This window comes from Frieseomelitta varia, unplaced genomic scaffold, assembly GCF_011392965.1.
Source record: "Frieseomelitta varia isolate USP_RPSP 00005682 unplaced genomic scaffold, Fvar_1.2 scaffold_173, whole genome shotgun sequence".
Lineage (NCBI taxonomy): Eukaryota > Metazoa > Arthropoda > Insecta > Hymenoptera > Apidae > Frieseomelitta > Frieseomelitta varia.
This window is the reverse complement of record NW_025109450.1, coordinates 295,880-315,209: the sequence shown is the minus strand read 5'-3', so window position 1 is coordinate 315,209 and position 19,330 is coordinate 295,880. Positions and strand designations below refer to the sequence as shown.

The 19,330-nt window shown below is 39.5% G+C and overlaps 1 long non-coding RNA gene across 1 annotated transcript in view; it reads right to left on the bottom strand.

Moving 5' to 3' along the window:
* LOC122538689 overlaps positions 1–18,993 on the bottom strand; it is a 61,435-nt gene extending 42,442 nt beyond the window's left edge. Inside the window, exons 1-2 of the long non-coding RNA XR_006308904.1 lie at positions 18,965–18,993; positions 18,557–18,891 (exon numbers count right to left, since the gene is read on the bottom strand). This is a non-coding gene — a long non-coding RNA (uncharacterized LOC122538689). The remainder of the gene's footprint in view (positions 1–18,556; positions 18,892–18,964) is intronic.
* Positions 18,994–19,330: the final 337 nt, after the last annotated feature.

Sequence of the window (19,330 nt, the reverse complement as noted above, 5' to 3'; positions counted from 1 at the left end):
AGCATTTTACAATGGGGACTGAAAACTCGGACAGCTTGGAAATTCAACTCTGAAACGTGCAATTTCTTTGGAGTTTATAAATTTCGAATTGATAATGTTGAAAATTGGCAAAGATTTGTATTGATTTGAATTCAACCCGTTGCGCTGGCAACTGATTCGCGAACCATAACGAGTGACCGAACCGTGTACAATAATTCTAACAACACTGGATAGAAATTATTAAGAAGTAATAAACTTATCCATCCGTTTCACCTGGGTTACATTTAAATATACATAAAACTGAGAAAATGTTGCAATTTGGGGCAAAATTCTCGACGTGCGTGTCATTCGCAGCACAAGAGGTTAAGGAACGATAAAAGTGCGATTCAGTCGAAAGTAACTTATATTGTCACCTTCGAACCTTTCATTTCTCAATTTTCCTTTAGTTGTAACCAAGAAATGAACTTTGGCACTGTTAAGAACACCACTGGCGTACGATTCTTTCACATATTTCTCAAACTTGAGAAATATCCCGATTTCGAAGAAACGTACGATTTAACCGAGAGCAACGCCAACCTCAAACCAACGGCAATAGTTAAGATAGGAAATCGATTCGTCGCCAGTAACGCAGAATCGCCCGTGGATCACGCGAAACAAGCGGTTTCGCGAAAATCCCCGAAGCGTGTCATTCGAGCTTTAGGGGACCTGTTGCTCACCTCTCTCTCACCTACCACCCCACTTTCCTTTTGCACCAACCACCCCTCCTGTCTTCGGTTCCGACGACACGTATACACCAACGAACGTGTATATATCTATATATATATATATATGTATATATACATACATACGTATGTATGTACAAGCAGCCGGTAACCACTTTCGGAATACTCGATCTCCGACCTGAGCTGGAGGTGAAAGCACGAGAAAGAGAAGTGAAGGGACCAGAGAGGGAGGGAAGACGGAAGCGTACGCTGTCTTATGCTAAACTTCGCTTCGCGGCTTGCACCAAGGGACAAGGAGAGATTAAGCGACGGGGCGCCACTTGTCAGGCCACTAGCCTTGACTTGTTCTACTTTGAATCGTCCCTCGCCCAACGGAAAGAACCTTGCAACCTTCGATGAGAAAATTCGATTGACGATGGCACGCGATCGATCAAGAATGACGATTCCTTTATATCCTTCTCGTATCGCGAGGGCATCCTACGATGTTTGGTCTAACGGAGAAATGCTCGAATGATGGAATTTTTAGATAACGATCAACGATTTTTGTGACATTAGGGATATTTGTATTTTTTAAATCTTCAGTTTCTTGGCTGGTAAGTAATTTAAAACAAAAAACTTGTTTAGTTTAGAAGGAATTCCAAACTTACAGTATTTTCTCTTTTTTTTTTTTTTAAATAGTACTTGGAGATTACATTTAACTTGCATGACAACTTTCATTGATGAGATGTTAAAGATTTTTAAGTATCTGTCGACTGGAATAACTTCGTAATAACGTATGTACGTATCACGTTTGTAAATTTCGACGACTCCTGTAATTATCGATGGACTCTCGCTTAGAAGAAACGAAAATTCGACTAAATTAATGTCGATATCGGACATCGAAAACATTGGGAAAATTCTAATCCGGGTAAGTGATAAAGATTAAACACGATAAACTCGAAAAAGCTTATGACAAATTAAAAAATTAAGACCATCAGCCAAGAGTTTGACTAAAATCGTGTCACATTTCTAATTTCCTTGCAAATTATATATTACCTCCAGAAACCGAGCATATAAAAAAGCACGAAACTAAAGGTACGAAAATACGAAGAATACTCGAACGTGATATAATACTGAAAACACCGAAAATCATTTCAGAAAATTTCAATCCCTCGATATATAAAGCATTCCATTCGCAGTCTCACATTACGATCTTCAATGGCCATTTAGAACGAGACGTATAAGAAAAAAAAGAAAAAAATACACGCAAGATCGAGGGAAATTTACTCTCGTCGCGCGAGAAAGACGGGGATAAAAGTTTGTTCAATGCAAGTGGAGTGAAATGAAAATTTCATCAGAGAGCGCACTCGTCGCAAGCGCAAAGAGAAAAGGAAAAGGGTAGAGAAAAATAGAGGGAACAGCGGATAATTCAGGCAAATCAGGCTGTGGCAAAATGTTAACCGGGCCAAACACAAACGGTGCTCGTCCCCGGCAGTACTGCCTTTCAGGCGCAAATGCCGGGAGTACCGTGTAGACGTTCACAATAGAAGCTGGCGCACAAAGACCAGCAGTTCAACCAGAAAAACTTCTTTCATCCTCCTCGAAATCAGCGAGCGTTGAATCGCAAATCGTCCCATTAAGACGAGCCGCGACTTTTCTACAACCAGCAATCTCCCTCCCCCGGGCACCATGCGTCGCGTAAAGAGTTCAATTTGTGCCAGGGGCAAAGATCCGATTCACATCGACTCTTCCCTATCCTCCAACTAACGTGTACGTATTCAAAGAACGAACGGAAGAAGAATTAATCTCGCAGGAAAGCGGATAGTTTTGCATTTGCGTTGTGCAACTGTGACTGTGATTTGTGAGAGCTGAATTTTACAAGTTTTCAGTCTTTGTAAGCTATTTTCTAATGTATAATATGAATATATTATATATTATATTTATATAATATATTTCTAATGTGAATATTTAGTTTTTGCAAGCTATTTTCTAATGTATAATATATTTCTCGTCTTGTTCTGGTATGTAACGATTGAAGGAATGATTTGTGAATATTATTATTCCTTCAATCGTTACATACCAGATATTTGTAAATATTATTATTCCTTTGACTGTCGAATTTCATAATTGTGACCAAGAATTACAGCAGAATCAAAATTAAACAAGCTGAACCAAAGATTCGTTAATCAAGTGTTCGTGTCAGTTTTGAAAAAGCACAAGCGTGTGGAGATGTGCCGCCTGAAGCTTTACAAGCAATTACTCCTTAAACTACACCGAAAAACGATTCAGGTACAATTTACTTTTGTTCCAAGACATTTTACGGCGGTCGTAAATGTCGTGTAGACGGCCGTGTTTCCACGTTCCGAACTGACTTTTATTTTCTTCAATGGACCCGTGCGCATTTTCATTCGAGTCCGAGAATAATGCGAATTTGGGTCGACACTGAGAATAGCCGAGCAGCGAAAAGAGCATCAACCTCGCTCGAAACGTCAAACGAGTATATACGGTCTCGTACGTTCGGTAGATTCATATCCAATTGTCTAAAATCAACCATGTCCCAATCGACAGCGAGAGACAAACTCGCGAGAATATCGGAATATGTCGCGTTTGCCGCCAATCAATGGGACGAAAATCAGTTTCCACCGAAAAAGGCGAGGTTCGTCGCCGGATGAGGGATCGCCCCGAAGGGAGAATGAATGCCGAGGCAACAGATTCCGGTGACCTTGGGAGCCTTCCCACGGAACACGGATAACTCACACGACTTCGCGAACGTGGGGCACTACGGGGAGGAACACGAACGCAAACAACGAAGCAACACGGCAACGGGAAAGAGCCGCAACAGTCGTCACCGCGGTGGTAACCTACATTTACCATCGAAGGAGAGGAGAGCAAGCGAACCACCAGTATACATGCACAGGGGGAGGAGGAGGAGGAGGAGGAGGAGAAGGAGGAAGGGGGGCAACAACCCGAAGGCGGCCAAGGGACCATTGCTCCTCCGGCATCCACTTCCACCGGTTATGAATGGAGAAACTTCTGCTCTCGTGGGCTCGCGTAAACGTTAACGCGCCGTTTGTACACACAAGGGCCGGCCCGCCACGAAGAAAGGGGCTCGGTGTGTATCCTCTGTCTTTGGCCTCCTTGTCCAACTGGAAGATTCGCCGGGCGAAAGGAACGGAAGCAGAAGAAGGATGTACAACCATGAATGTGCGGCTTAACCCGCAAGATCTGTGGTCATCCGCATATGTATTTCTCTCTCTCTCTCTCTCTCTCTCTCTCTCTTTCTTACCCTCTGCTCATTCTGTAACCGTTTATCCGACGAACACATAAATATCTGGCCGACAAGATCGTGTTCAAGAAGAACACGAGCAACGCCTCGTGCGTTCACCCTGGTATGGTCTCAGGCTATGATTGTAGCAGATGCATATTTGGACGATTGATACATGCACATGTTGTGTGAAACGCAGTGAAATGTACCTCGTAATATTTGCTTTCCTTGATGTTAGAATGTCTACTACTGCCTGAGAAATCTTTGTCGAAATCATCTACCTTCGAAGATTCCCTGTACTAAAAGATGAATCGTCTCGTTTATTAACTATTAATTTCAGGCTGCACCAAGTCATCTGTCACTAGAAGACACTCCATTCCGGTGATGTGACATTCCAATATTAACCACTTGCGGCTGGCAACTGATTGCGGACCGTAACGAGTGACCAAAACCGTATACAATAATTCGTCGCTTTCTTTTCGAACTCGTCGGTACGATATCACTGGATAGAAATGATTAAAAAGTAATAAACTTATCATTTGTTTTGCCTGGATTATACTTAAAAAAATATACTTAAAACTGAGAAAATATTGCAATTCTGAGACAAAAAATTCTCGACGCGGCACGTTATTCCAACCAGCTATCGAAAATAGGTCTCCAGATAAGGCACTTTTTGTTTTATCAGTACACGTATGTAATTCTTCGTGGCAGGTCCTCGTATACATGCATGTCGATGGCTCAAGTCTCAAGTAATAGGCGAACGAACCGTGTACATATCGTGTATATTTCTTCGTAAATATACTTTGCTTATGTTTCGTGTGTCCGTGCGGATCAGCAGGGGCGATTTGGTGTATGTGTGTGTGAGAGAGAGAGAGAAGAGTGGCCGATAGCCACGAGAGTAAGTACGTATGTACATACCGCAAGTATCGGGGAAAAGAGAAAAGAGAGGGAGGCACAGGGTGGTAGATGAGGAACGACACGTATATACGTACATGAAAACTACCAACACAGGGAATAACGGAGTAAGCAACAGGTTCGTGCATATACACACACACACGTACGTACGTACATACTCACGCAATTTTCTACGTGTGTATACGCGCGTACTTGTATTATACATACATATTCGTACATAAGGCTAGGTTCACCCTTGCGTATCAAAGCTCCGATGCACCTTTCTCTTTTTCTCCTTTTCTTCGCCTCCTTTTTCTCTGCCGTGCCGGCACGATCTTTCACCCCTTTTATCACTCGACCACCCTTCTCCTACTCCTGCTCCTCCCTCACTGCTCGCCTTGTCTATCTTTCTATTCGTCCCTCTCTGTTCACCCTGTCTTTCTGTCTCTACCTCAAGGCCATCCTTCCTCGCTCCACGTGGATGAATCGCAAACGCTGTCGGCCGACCGCCGCTGGACGTGCATTAAATTGAGCGGAAGGAACACGAAGACCAATGCCAAGGTTCTTCCGCGTTTCCGCCAGCATCCGCGGGAGCCAGGACGCGAGGGAAACGAATACACGCGACCTTGTTGTTGTTATTGTTGTTGTTGTTGGAAAAAAGAGAACGAGTTGCGGAGAACAGAGCGAGAGCGAGCGAGAAAAAAGAAGACGACAGGAAAGGTGACACCACGTTGATCGTTCAACATCTGAGTTTTCCTTCACTCTAGAATACACTCGATCTCTCCTCAATATTCTGTCGAACGGAAATATCGATCGAGATAAAAAGTCCGAGAAACAAAATCGTCTTACAAACGTGATTGGAAATAAGACGAAAGATCGACAAATAAAATATGAACCAACTAGTACCAGACAAATGAAAATATAGAAAAATGGGAAAAAGTCTTTCACGAAAAATCATTCAAATGTGTAAATCTAGAGAATCTACGAAATACCAATTATGAAATATGCACTAAAACTACCTAAAGGACTAAAGCATAGAATTTTCATCAGAGATGTTAAAGTGAAAAAAATAAAAATACAATACAATACACAAACTTTTATTCGTGTATTTTATAAGAAATCATTTATAAGAAATCAACCTCTAGAAATAAACTGTTCTGCACCTGTAATGTATCTAAAAAAAATTATGAATTAGTCATTTTGACCACTTCGGTAGTTCTGGTATCAACTCCTTGCGTTGGCAACTGGTTCGCGGACCATAACGAGTGACCGAACCGTGTACAATAATTTGTCCCTTTCTTTTTTCTTTTGAATTCGTCGGTATGATATCACTGGATAGAAATGATCAAAAAGTAATAAGCTTATCATTTGTTTTGCCTGAGTTACGTTTAAATATACTTAAAACTGAGAAAATATTGCAATTTCTCGACGTGCATGGCATGTCATTCAAGCGCAAGAGGTTAAATAAAAACGTCAGCATCTTGAAGACTACTGTAAAAGAATGTCGCGAACGTCTGGATTAATTCGAAACGAATACAATAAACATTGAGCGAGAGTAATTGATTGATCATTTTAAACGAGATATTATAGTCGGTCCGAAGGGTCGACATTTCGAACCACTTTCCTCGCTCCACCTGTACTGCAATACGAGTTATAGTCCATGTAGCAAATAGGTGTGGATATGTGAAGTGATGGATCAACGAAGGAGATTCGGGTGTACGTGGTAGGGCATAAAGATGATAGAACCAAATATGTACTGATCGCATACCAGTAGTTTAACGTCCGTATGGGAGCACGACCATCGTGGAATTCCGCCTGCTGTTCTTGACCTATTAGCTGCCGGATTACAATCTGACCGTTTCACTTTCTCCGATTGCACAGTGCTGAATGGAAAACTCGAGAATGATCGTGAATGGGAAGAATGGGATGGTTTGGCGCGGTCTGATTGCAATTCTCAATCGAAAAATTTGAAATAGAAGAGACTAACTAATTTCACTTTAACACGTTGGGTAATATTCCTAAATAAACAAGAGTATAATTAAACTAATTGCAAAAGTATAATTTGTCGATACGAGACAAGAAGAGGCGTTTCAACATGAAAAAATAAAACGAAAATACAAAATAAAGCTGTTTTACAAATACAAATATAAAAGTCTGATTGTGCATTATGAACATATACTTATTTTTCTTTCATTCTTACGAATAATTATTACAAGTTTTTAGTGTGAACTTTGGATCGTTGTAGAAAATTTTCAGTCATTAATCTGAGTTTCCTAATATCTGTGAATGTGAATGTATATATATAATAATGCTTTGCCTTGACAGATATTGCTAAATAATACGTAAATATCCAATCTTTCTCTGATATTATAATATAATCTCGCTGTTATTTCTTCATCCAACAGTGATCACGTAATAATAACTAATGTCTCATCGATTTAATAAAAAGTAACTTACAAGCTTCTGAACTCTCTGAATGGACAAGCAAACTCTTTTACTCCAACAAAAATATCTAACAACAGACCGAAGCAACACTACCGCAGAGTATCCAAATCTCACCTTGTTTTCAACTCAACGCGCCGCGTGCAAAAAATAAACTAAGAGCACGTGATTCGCGTCGATTAGCTTCTCGATTCTCCAAACACAGATTCGAAGCCTAAAACCGTGGCGAGCCAATCGCAACGCGGACGACAGCCAAGAGTTCAAACGCTACATCCAAATTCATCCAGCCTCGACTTCAGCTTTCAAACGCGGAAACAGCGAGAGCCAACGTGAACCAACGCCACGTACAAAATAACTTGTGACAACGTGAACCGCGGATGTTTGCCCATTCGTTAAACGCGTGCCTCCCCCTCCTTTGTATGATACAAGCAAGCCGCCATTCGTTCAGTTTCTGAAGGCATTATACCTGCTCTACACCGGCTCTATAGAAGTCGTAATATCATTGTTTATGGATTGGCCGCATTTTACCGTTCGGGGTAATTAATTCCATTAACTTGCGGCCAGGTCAAATAAAAGCGGTGTGTATCGGCGGTGCCCGGTAAAACGTGGAATTGTAACGTGGCCCGGAACGCGACATACTATTCTCCATGTATCGAATTAATGAAGTTGGTAATCAGCGTTGCCAGATTCTGACTTTCGTTCGCGGGTGGTGTGGAGAGGGGAAGAGAGGGTGGGTAGGTGGGTGGTTGGGCGGTCAGGGGGAGAGAGAGAGGTGCTCCCACCCGACAAAAGTTAATTACTGCGGCCAGATACATGGGCGTGGGCGTGATTAATTATCGCGGCGGAACGACGAACTCGCACCTTTACCGGCATACGCAGAAATTTATGGAACATGTGCTTTGCGCTGTTTGGGAAATAATACCTGGTTTAATTACGAAACCGGCGTGCACGCGGGTCTGCAATTACGGGGAAATAAAATGACGGTAACGAACGGAGGGGGGAGGATCATTACAATAGACGGACGTCAATGGAATCGCGATTCTAAAGAGCAAGGAGACTCGGAGTCATCATTTCTTTTTGCATGTATACCACGTATGTACGTAGATTCCGTTTTTCGTTTTCCTCTCGAAAATTGTGAGATTCACGCCGGGCGTGTACGAAGACCGATTGCGCGCGTAATGTGCATTAAAACGCGTTAAAAACAGTAGCGAGATGCGACGAGTGATTAACGTTTTGAACGTGGCGTTGGTCACAGTGGAAGTTTCACCGTAGAGAAACTTACGATAATCCCGACAACTGACGCAATTAATGACGTTTTGTAAACGAATGTTTAGATAAGATTGTCGAATGAAGAGCATGTAACAAATTGAATGTGCCTTCGTAAGTAAATACACATCTTTTGACACATTTATTCGATATATTCTCTGAACCTCTAGAAAATTAATTATTTCAAGGGTTAAGAATTGGAAAGTTAATTATTTTAACAGTTAAGAATTAGGCAGTATTTAAAATGTAAATGAGTTACATGTAAATATAGGACATAAGTACGTATGTAAGTTGAAGACACAAAAAGGAAACTGTAATCCTGAATTGACTTGAATGAATGACTTCAATAGAGTATAATAACAACGAAATAATAAAAGAGAAATTGCAAACGAAATTTACGCAAACGTTGATTTTTTTAATAGGTTGAAATTAAAAGATATGTTTCGAAAATATCATCACTTACATTGTACATTTATTATTTGTTCAACAATGTCTCATTACGTGAATTCCAAACATACTTGCTGATACTGAAAGCTGTAATATTCTGCAAAAACGATAGTAATAAATAATTTCTATACTTATGAATCACTCATAAAAAGATACCACCTACACGAGCGTATTATTCATTCAATAAATTCTCGTTATATTGATTCACGTTACTGACGTTTATTATTTATTAAAATAGCGCTAAAAAAAGCTTCCCTATACTTAATATCCAAAGAAACAATCGCCTACGTGTATTGTTCTATACCAACATCTATTTAATTTAAAATTCATATAGAAAAATAGAATAATCAATAAAGAACGGATGTTACAAATTTATAAAATTCTTATGGAAAGCATTTGGCTAAAAACTATGTTTCTGTTTCTCGGAACTTTCATCCGAGCATTATTTTCTTTTTATCAAACACCTATTTTTAGCTTTTCCAATTATTTCCAGAATATAGCAACCGAATGAAAAAAAAGAAAAGCATTACCGATGCAACATCAAATATCAAATAACAATTACAATTGCAAATGATAATATGCAAATTTCCATACTAGATTGTCTCTTTCGTTGAATATTTCATTCATTATTCTTGGATTTATTCTAGGACATGACAATTAAAGTGGAAACACGTTCACACGAATGTTGTTCGTATATTTTTATCGAACGTGTGCTTAATTTATATACGTATAATCGTCCTTCTTCTATATATATATTCAAATGACCACGACACCACCGATCGAGGGTTAAAGGGTTAAATCATGCGAGATCGGCGATCCCTATCCCAGACGTATCCTATCTAGGGTCAAGCACGATGTTACACGTGCATGTGTACATACTTATACATATACTCTCTACTCGCACAGCTATACATACATACGTACGTTTGTGTACTCGGTGGGAGACTTTAAGTAGTATGTACTGTTATGCGTTGGCATGCGTGACGCAACAGGAAAGTGCGATGCAGTGTGGACTTCCCTGTGCCACGTTGGAATTATTTGGAGCATCATATCGTTCGTGTACATCGCCAACCGAGATAAGCAAATGCATTTTAAAAGACATTTTCGCGTTTCCTACGCCCGTTACGCAGATAGCGTTCATTCTCTGACGAAGAGTGTGTTATGGTTAGTGTGTTATGTTAGGGGGGGGCAAACAACACGGCGAACTGTTGTTATATCTACACGTAGAGCAGATAACTTCACGAAGTATATCGCGGAAGACGTACTTTGCATAAAATTGCAATAAATTAACTGTCATAATAAAATTGCAATAAACATATCAACTATAACGATTTGATGGTATCAAGAAGAAATAAATATATCGCAGTAACGATACGATAATAATGTTAATAAGTATACATTTCTTCTTTTTTTTTTTCTTTTTTCGATAATTATAAACTAGAGAAAGAAAATATATACATAATTTTAATAATACGTTTTTTTCTTTGAATTATCATACATTACAGTTACTTAAAATCTAACATGTCTGTCAAAATAAAAACATATTAATAAAGTAATTCATGGCAGTACATATTTGTAAATATGTTTTTGCCTTATTATTATGTCCTAGACTAACTTGAAAAGCTCAAAGTATTTAATAAGAGAAAAACCTAATTTTTCAATTACACGCATCACGTACCTACGATATTACGTATTTGTCAGAAAAGCAACTTTACAGATTTCATTATTTATTATTAAATATTATACACGTGTTCACGTGTTCATGTGCATATTAATATTGATAAAGTAAAATGGCATGCTAAACGCTAGTTTTATGAAATACACCGTGACTAATGGACATTACCCTAAACGTTGTTATAATTTTATACAACACAGGCAAAAAATGATGCAGTCATTTTTTTCAGATAGTTATTGACGTGTAACAGTTTCATAGAAATAAAACACAGCTTAGGCAGCTCACGTAATAATGAATTGTACACTGTAGACAAAATATGGACCGTCCATGGTTTCAACCGTATAAATATTTATAGTCATGACAGTGTTATCACTATGGTCACGCTTTTAACCCCGTTACGGTGTTCAACTTTGATCAGCTTTGCGCGCGATGGTGATTCGTATGCATGTAAATTTTATCTTTCGGCTGTTCATTGCGTTGAACAATATAAATAAGAAATTCGATCCTCCGAAACGTCGTTAAAATCAATTTATGCCATGAATCTTAATCTCACGAATCGAAAAGAAAAAGAGAGAGAGGAAATGATTATACGTGCAAAGATACAAAAATTAATTGGAGAATTTCATTTCAATTAATTATCTCGATCTGAAATTGAAATTCGTCCTAAAATCAAAATTTCAGCATCATCCGCTCATTATAATTAATAGAGAAAAGAAGACAGGTTGTTTAATTATAAAAATTCATTCAAATTTTGAAACGTACGCCAGAACATGAAACGAAACAAAAAAAAATTTGTCAACGTGCCAACGACGTACTGAGAACCAAGAAACAATTTTATTCTCTTTTAATTAGCCACGCTTATATACCTAATTAATTAGCCAGTAATTAAACATTCCAAAGGAATAATTCCTCTCTTATCCACGGGGATCTGGTTTTAAATTAAACCTTCCATTGATTCGAGTATTTGAAATAAGCCTGTTGCCACTCGCCGCTCTGTATTCTCGTTAACGCAAATAACAGAGTATAAAATTACACGGTATAATAGGTGCTTTTTACCTTCCCTCGGCCGTATATCTTCATACGCATTTTAAATGCATCGAAATCGCATGCAATCGAACAGAAACGATCTTTCGATGTTTTACACGGTCTTTCGCCTAACAGTTTACTGCCTGAAAGCTCCAGAGAGAGAAAAAGCGAAAATCAACGTCACTTCGCAGAAGTCGCATAAACGTCCACCAACGTCGTACACCAATAAGAACCAAATAGTCGACCATCAGTCGGTTATTGAATATTTTACGTTCAGCTCCAACAGACGATCTTGTTAATTACGATGAATTTCGTTGTCCAGATATTCTGAACGAAGTAGCTAGTAAATTCGATAATGAAATTATCTGCTTGAATACATTTATCTGCTCGGGTTACGTTGACACAGCAATTCATTTGCAACCCTTTTCCATCGATCTTATGAAAATCCAGTTTTTGAAACGTTGGAGCTACGAAGAGAGTCTTTTAATACTTTCTCGTCATTGTCTCCCACCTATATTCTACAGTTTTATGAAATTTCGAAAAATTGAAGTATGTACATATAATATCGTGATGAATTTATCGCTTGGTTCTCAATGAGACGACACTTCCATTTTTCGCATGAAAGCGTGAAATTTCACGTTAAGTTGTTGAACCATTGCTGGCTTATGGTTCATTACACCGTTGTTAATTTATTTGCTACGGTTTCTGGATAAGGTGAGTGCAAAGGAATATCAAAAGTTCGGCGAGAGTAGTGAGTTTTTCTCTTGTTAGAAATTAGGTGACCTCTTCCCACGCCATCAGTCTATCAGCAAAATAATAAATTTCCCTGTGAAAAAGATAATCTAGCCTCTCTCAAGATTAAAGTATCAACAATCTTATTTTCATTAGCAAAAAGTATAGAGAAATATCCCACAAGAATTTCAATTTGACATTTCAATCTTCTCGAAATTTTCCAAAATTTCCAAAATTCCATTCAACTTATATTAAACTAAAAACACCGAATTTTCACGAGAGAACCAAAGCTGTAGCTTCTCGCTGAGAACTTTTTCCCTCAAAAAAAAAAAAAAAAAAAAAAAATTACAAAATCACTGCAGCGAAACTACCCAGCGATTTTCTCATAATAAATATAATGTATACACCAATTACAGAATTACAAAAGAAGCCTAAAACACTATCGTCTCGTTAGACTGCCTCGCCATGGATTCCTCCCTAACTAAGTCCCTCCCTAATTAAAGGAATAATCTTTAATTAAAGTAAAACATCGAACAATAAAATTAATCATTGCGTTATCTCCTTACGAGCGTGCGTAATTATATTAGCGCAATTAACGAAGCCCTCGCGTTCCTCGAGCGAAACGCGTGTTCAGGGAGGGAGGTCGTCGTCAAGACGCGACGAGCCGAGCCGAGCGGACAGCTAGCCGCCAGCTAGCCGAGCAGCTGCGTGAAACAGCCGGCTGGACGAGAAACACCCCGTGTATATACACTTCAGGTATAAATGCGTCAATGTTCTCTTACTTCTGGACTGTATTTTTGCCCGCGTCTATCTTTCACTCTCTCTCTCTCTCTCTCTCTCTCTCTCTCTCTCTCTCTGCGCGCGCTCTCTTGGAATCAATCGAAAATTGATCGAGGAAGAGAAGATAAGGGTCTGCAATTTGGCCGTACAAGAAGCGGACTTGCTGGCAGCGAAGACCGAAGGTTACTCAAGTGTCGAATAATTATCGAACGACGTGGTATGAACCGTGCGTATGCATATGTGTGTACAAGGACGCGTGGACGTTCGTTGCTTGAAATAATTAGAGAAACTGGCTCCGATCGTACGGAGTGGACGGAACGGTGTGTTTGATATTTCAATATGAAGAGTTTCAATTTGAAAGGAGACAATTGTTCTTCGTGGCACTTTGTTGGTTATAGACTCATCTCTAAGCGTTTACCACGTATTGATGATTTATTTATTTCTAATCTATTTCTAGCTATGTAGTTGCAAATAATTTGAATTTTATAAAATTAGGGTAGATGTAGAATAGATGGAAGACGTGATGATATATTAAACGAATCTTGGGATCTTGGAATTATTTGGCACAAATTACAATGCTAAAAAATGAAGTCTGATAAACGTAGATTGATTGAAAAAAAATTGCAAAAACGAAATGAAACGTAAAGTATTATGTAGAGATAAAAGAAAAAAATTTGAGGAAACATAAAACATTCCTTTCTGCTTTCTGTGAGAATATGTTAGAAAATTTCTCAATTCCAACGCCCAGTTACCATCAAATATTATTATATAGATTATCGTTTAGAAAAACCCCTCGGTCGCTGAGAATTTCATACCGAAACCCCGTAATTCAAAATACGACTAATTAATCTTTCATCTGATTTCCGTTTCTGCTTCCCTGCGCAAACTTCTCACACAATTTATTACAATCTTCTTACAAACTTCTCACACAATTTATTACAATCTCTCGCAAACTAATCACCAATAGTGAAAGAGTAAAGGAGACAAATATTTTTACGAGTGAAAAGATTCGCGTGATTGAAAATCTTTTTTAAGAGTAACAAGATTCACGTAATCGAGGATTGAAGTTTCAACGCTTCTGCAAACGCAAACGCAAAGAGGAAGTGCAAACTGTAAAGAAGAACATAGGAAATAAACATTTCCTCAGGTAGAAAGTAAACGTAAAAATTGCACGAGAGTACGCTGAACCGTTCCACGTCCGTGAAATTCAAAAAAATTTTTAGTTGTATCGAGTGAAGGTTCGAGGGTCGAGCGTACGAGCTGTTCAGTCTGTTGCCTCCCTGTCGAAGCAGCCGCTTCGAAAGCGTACAAAGGACGAGCATACCGGAAACAGCTATAGTGTCGTGCCATCCGCGCTACAGCCTCGGCATCGAAGCGACCGACAGAGTGGGGCCTGATGTTCGAACAGGCCCACATGTGCTCCGGCACAGCTGTCCCTTCGTGTACACTCGCATTCAACGTTCTCCTTGCCGCAAGAGACTAGATTCTTGGTCCTTTCCTTCTCTCGCTTTCTTCCTCTCCCTCCCACCCATTTCTTTTTAAATTTACGTAAAGGAAATACGTGGTACGAAGATACTAATTGTGGACAATTCATGCACCTTGATTATGCAATTAATATATTGTAAATACCCTTTTATAGTTGTAAATTTGAACTCACTCTGTATGCGAGTGATATAAGAGACATTTAAATATTGAAATCATAAGTACAAATATCTTGCGAAGTCTATTTCTGTGACGACAATGATGGAAAAAAAGGTGTATAAGATTTCAGTTATCGCGTTATATATAAATTTTCTATAGTTAATAAGCAGATTCTAGCCTCCAAGCCTCAGCAATAAATTAAACTTGAACTGTCTTTCCTAAATTTCTAACAACGAAATAATTCCTTTTAAATACTAGAGAATTGATTAGATATTTCTCAACACCTCTCAACTTCATATAAACACTTCATCCCATATATTTTATGTAAGAAGTGATTAACGTATAAATAAAAGATAAATCATGTTAGAAAGGTCAGACGGTAGATTAAAATACACGTCGTTGAATTCTGTATCTCTTACACTTCCTGTTATCATGCTCTTAATAATAAACGTGTCTTCATCAACTATTCGCTTTATCGATTTCTCCATTTAAAAGATCATAATATAGATTCCACACGAACGAATCCTTTTTACAATTTTAATTCTATCCAATTAGACGCTCGATATTTTTGCTTAGACGCAAGAAAGTTCAACATCATATCCCTGAAAGCAGGTTTATTGTTCGCAACTAATTAAGCGACTATCAGAAATCTACGAATAAAAAGCGAATTTCTTGCCTCTGCCTCATGCAATGCAAAAGTAATTGTAGCAGTTACTTTTAGCTACCTAAGCGATCTGATAAGGCTAGAATCTTAATACATACGTGCGCTTAGTACGTACAGAGTGATTAAAAAAAAAAAAAGAATGTGGTCTAAGATTCTCGAGGTAGAACATTCATAGAAGATATATGATACGTAAACTGTGAATCTTTATATGTATAATTTCATAGTTTTATGAACACAATTAAACAAACGGATCCTAAAGTAGACATTTCTACCATAACAAGTTTACTTTACTTATTTCTGTATGTTACGTGCATTTTCTGGATTCTTGCATTTTCATATTTTCCACTTATGAAAATGGCACAGATGCCCGCACCAATTTTCACAGCTCATTACATCAACTACATTTTATCAAACGTATAGTTTTAATAAAACTATAATTTTTGCAATGAAATAAACATTAAATATTCTCAGCCACTCAAAAACAAAAAACTATTTTAAGAAAGAAATTCCTTTCACAATTATCAATCTCCTTTTACAATTAGTGTCCTCTTTCGCAAATTAATTACTCACAACGTCGTACATAGAAAACAAAGAAGCACATCTTAGGTCAAAAATATCGACGTTCAACAATTTTTGTCTCCCTCCTGCAAAAACTAAAGGCCTTCAAAGGCTTCCAGTTTCCTTTCTTCTTTATCGTCTTGTATACTTAAACGAGTGTCCTTGATGAAAATTCAGAAAAAGAAAGGGGGAGAAAGAAAGAAAAAAAAAAAAAAAAGAAACGCGACGATTCGCGGCGTGTCTAGCTCGGTCTAGAGATCAAGGCAAAGTGAAAGAGACAACTTGTACATCGGCGAACTCGTATGTGGAGCACATAACCGAACGGTGGACGAATAAAAAGAACTGTGGCGAAAAAGGAACTGTGTATGTATTAAACTCCGGCGAGTTTCCATGTGTCGGGACATTCGCGGCTAAAAGACATTCTCGTCACTTTCTTCCCTATCGCATATACTTTCTCCCCGCAGAATTCAACTCGAGTGCATTCCACCTTGCCGGCTCGTTCGCGCTTATATACCCGGGGCTGGTGATTGTTGCTCTTGAGAATAGTTTCGCGATCGTCAACGTGCTTAGATCAACGCCGCTGTATAGAGCGTTCGCCTCGCAACGAATAACGAGGCCACGGTAAAAAGCACAAAACCGAAACGGGATCAGTGGAACGCACAGTGGCGGAATAAGTTTCGCGAAAAGTTTATGCCCGAAGGTTTTAGACTCGAAACTTTAAGGAAACAATCGATCAACCTGACGTAAGGAAACGATCGAGGAAACGATCGAGAAGGAATTCGCAGCGAGGCTATATAACGTATTTTTTACGACCTCAACGAGATCGTAAGGTATCGAACGTCGACGTTCAATCATCGCCTATTTTTATATTATTCCCGCCGATTAGATACCGGTTTATTGTCGGCAATCGATGAATATTGCACCGGTGTGTGTCGCAATCGCGAGCAAAATTGATAAGGACAAGAATGGAAATTTTATTGACGAAAAATAAAAGGCGAGAGAGTGTTGAAGAGACAGGCGAGAATCTTCCATTTCGTAATCAAAATCGGAAATGAGATCCTAGAAACGTTTCGAAAGTGTTTCCTTTATTTTTATATATATTCCGAGATTATCAAGGTGGCGATGATTCGTGAAAATAAGGTTATTAGATTCAGGACATGGGAAACGGAATATAGAAGACCGGTGGAACCTATATCGGAGAGACATAATTAGCGTGTCAGTGGCGAACGTGGCGAACGTGGCGAACGTGATGTGTATCACGCAGCATCTCGCACTATTTTCGTATTCTCATCCGCGTCCGAGCCCAAGTGCCTTACGACGGTCCTCTTTGGGGAACTTTCCGCGTTCACCGAATCGCGGTCGGTAAACAGTTCCCTTCACGGATGCATATGCGCATACTATGAGCCCAATTCCACCAGAAACGATTGGTTCCCTCTTCGACATCCTGACGTATCGCCGATATTGCAGCTACCTTCTATTCCCGGCTTTTCTCGCGATCCCACGATTTTGTTTGCAAGTATAGATGCTCCCTGTGCGAGCGAGACAGAGAGAACGCAAACGAACTTATACGAGGTTCGATTCGTCTCTTTCCCTCTTTCTCATTCCCGTGCTAACGCTCCCTCTATATATGTATGTCGATCCAGCTCTCTCGTTACACCGCGTTTCCCTCATCAACATCCTTCTATTTTCATCGTTGTTTTATTTCTCTTTACGCTTTATCATATCTACCATGTTTGCAGCGGTAATAGAGTTTTACTTGTACGTGCAATCGGAATGTATTAATGTAGGCAACACGCGTCCAATTCGTCGTCGTTGTTCGACCGTACGCGTGACGCTCTTCAATTCTTAACAATTTCAAGGATACGCGAGACGCAACGACAACGAGAGAGTCTTTGCAATTTTGAACATTCTCTTAAAAAATTACGTGAAAACCAAATAATTAATAATCGAAGAGGCAGGTTTCAATGCGCGAAAATAGCAAGGCTGAATTAGAGTACGCTACTGGGAGCGACCGCTAGACGCTTCGAACCGTTTGAAAATTTAATACGCGAACTGCAATTATATTTAGCGTCAGCTTGAATCGATTTCTAACAGAACTACGGAAAATTCGTGGCATGTCTCTGGGACTGGTAGGACTGTCCTGTTATAGTTGTCCACAGGGAATGAACAATTCTCTTATTTCGAATAATTTTCTCAAATGCTCATGCCTGTATCGCGTAATAAAAGAAGAATTGCATTCAACCCCCAATGCGTTGGAGCGAAATTTCGTATCTCTTCCGCCATGTTTGTCATAACCTAACTCGTATATTATACACTAAGATCTTAACGCGGAGGGAATCTATACGCAAGACCAATTTACAAGCACGTTCTCACGAGAAGCCCGACGATTACGTAGAAACGTTACGGGAGAGAAATTATGTTGAAATTATAGAGGCGTGAAAAAGATATACGGTACAAATATAAAAGAAAATGTTGCTTAATCGAACCGTGAGCAGCGCCGAAATTTCGTCGTAGGCGTTCCGGAGCCCGGTATGTTCGTTGTTACAAAACGCCGGCCTTCGGCCGCTCCCACCAAGTCAGACTCGAGTCCAGAGTTCTCTCCTTCTGCGCCTCGGTTTCGTCATCGATGCAGGCAACGAGCTCCCGGGGCTCGTTCTCGCACGAAATTCTAAACACCGTCACGATATAACAAAACCACTGTCTACGAGGACATCTTCGCGGAATACTACCTCTCGAGTCTCTGCTTTATCGGCCGCTGATATATCATGCCGCTGTACTCAGGCACTTAAGCCGCGTTTCCCAACGGCATTACTTCCAAATACTAAAAATAGCACAAATATAACCTTTCGTCGAAAATTTCGATGGTATCTTAGTAGGATACTCGCTCGAGTTACCTTAACCGTTGTATATCAAAGCAAGAAATAGTGGAAGACATAACAGATTGCTGAACTCGTATTAGCATTTCAAATATTTCAAATTACGTACACGTGCCTTGTTACGACGGATACTCATGAATGTCGTGGAAAAAAACGACTTTCGATATTCATATACTGCATATTCATTTCGTCGTGAACTTTCGAGCCGGCGAGTGAATTTTCATTTCAAACGAATCATCATCAACGCCGCGTTAATCGATTTGTAATTCGAATTGATTTCGAAGGCAGCTCGATACCCGGCTGTTTTCGGCACGTGTGTTCCACGAAAGTGGACTCGGTTGGCAAACATGTCGCCATCAGCGGTGTCCCCGGCGTCGCGCCATC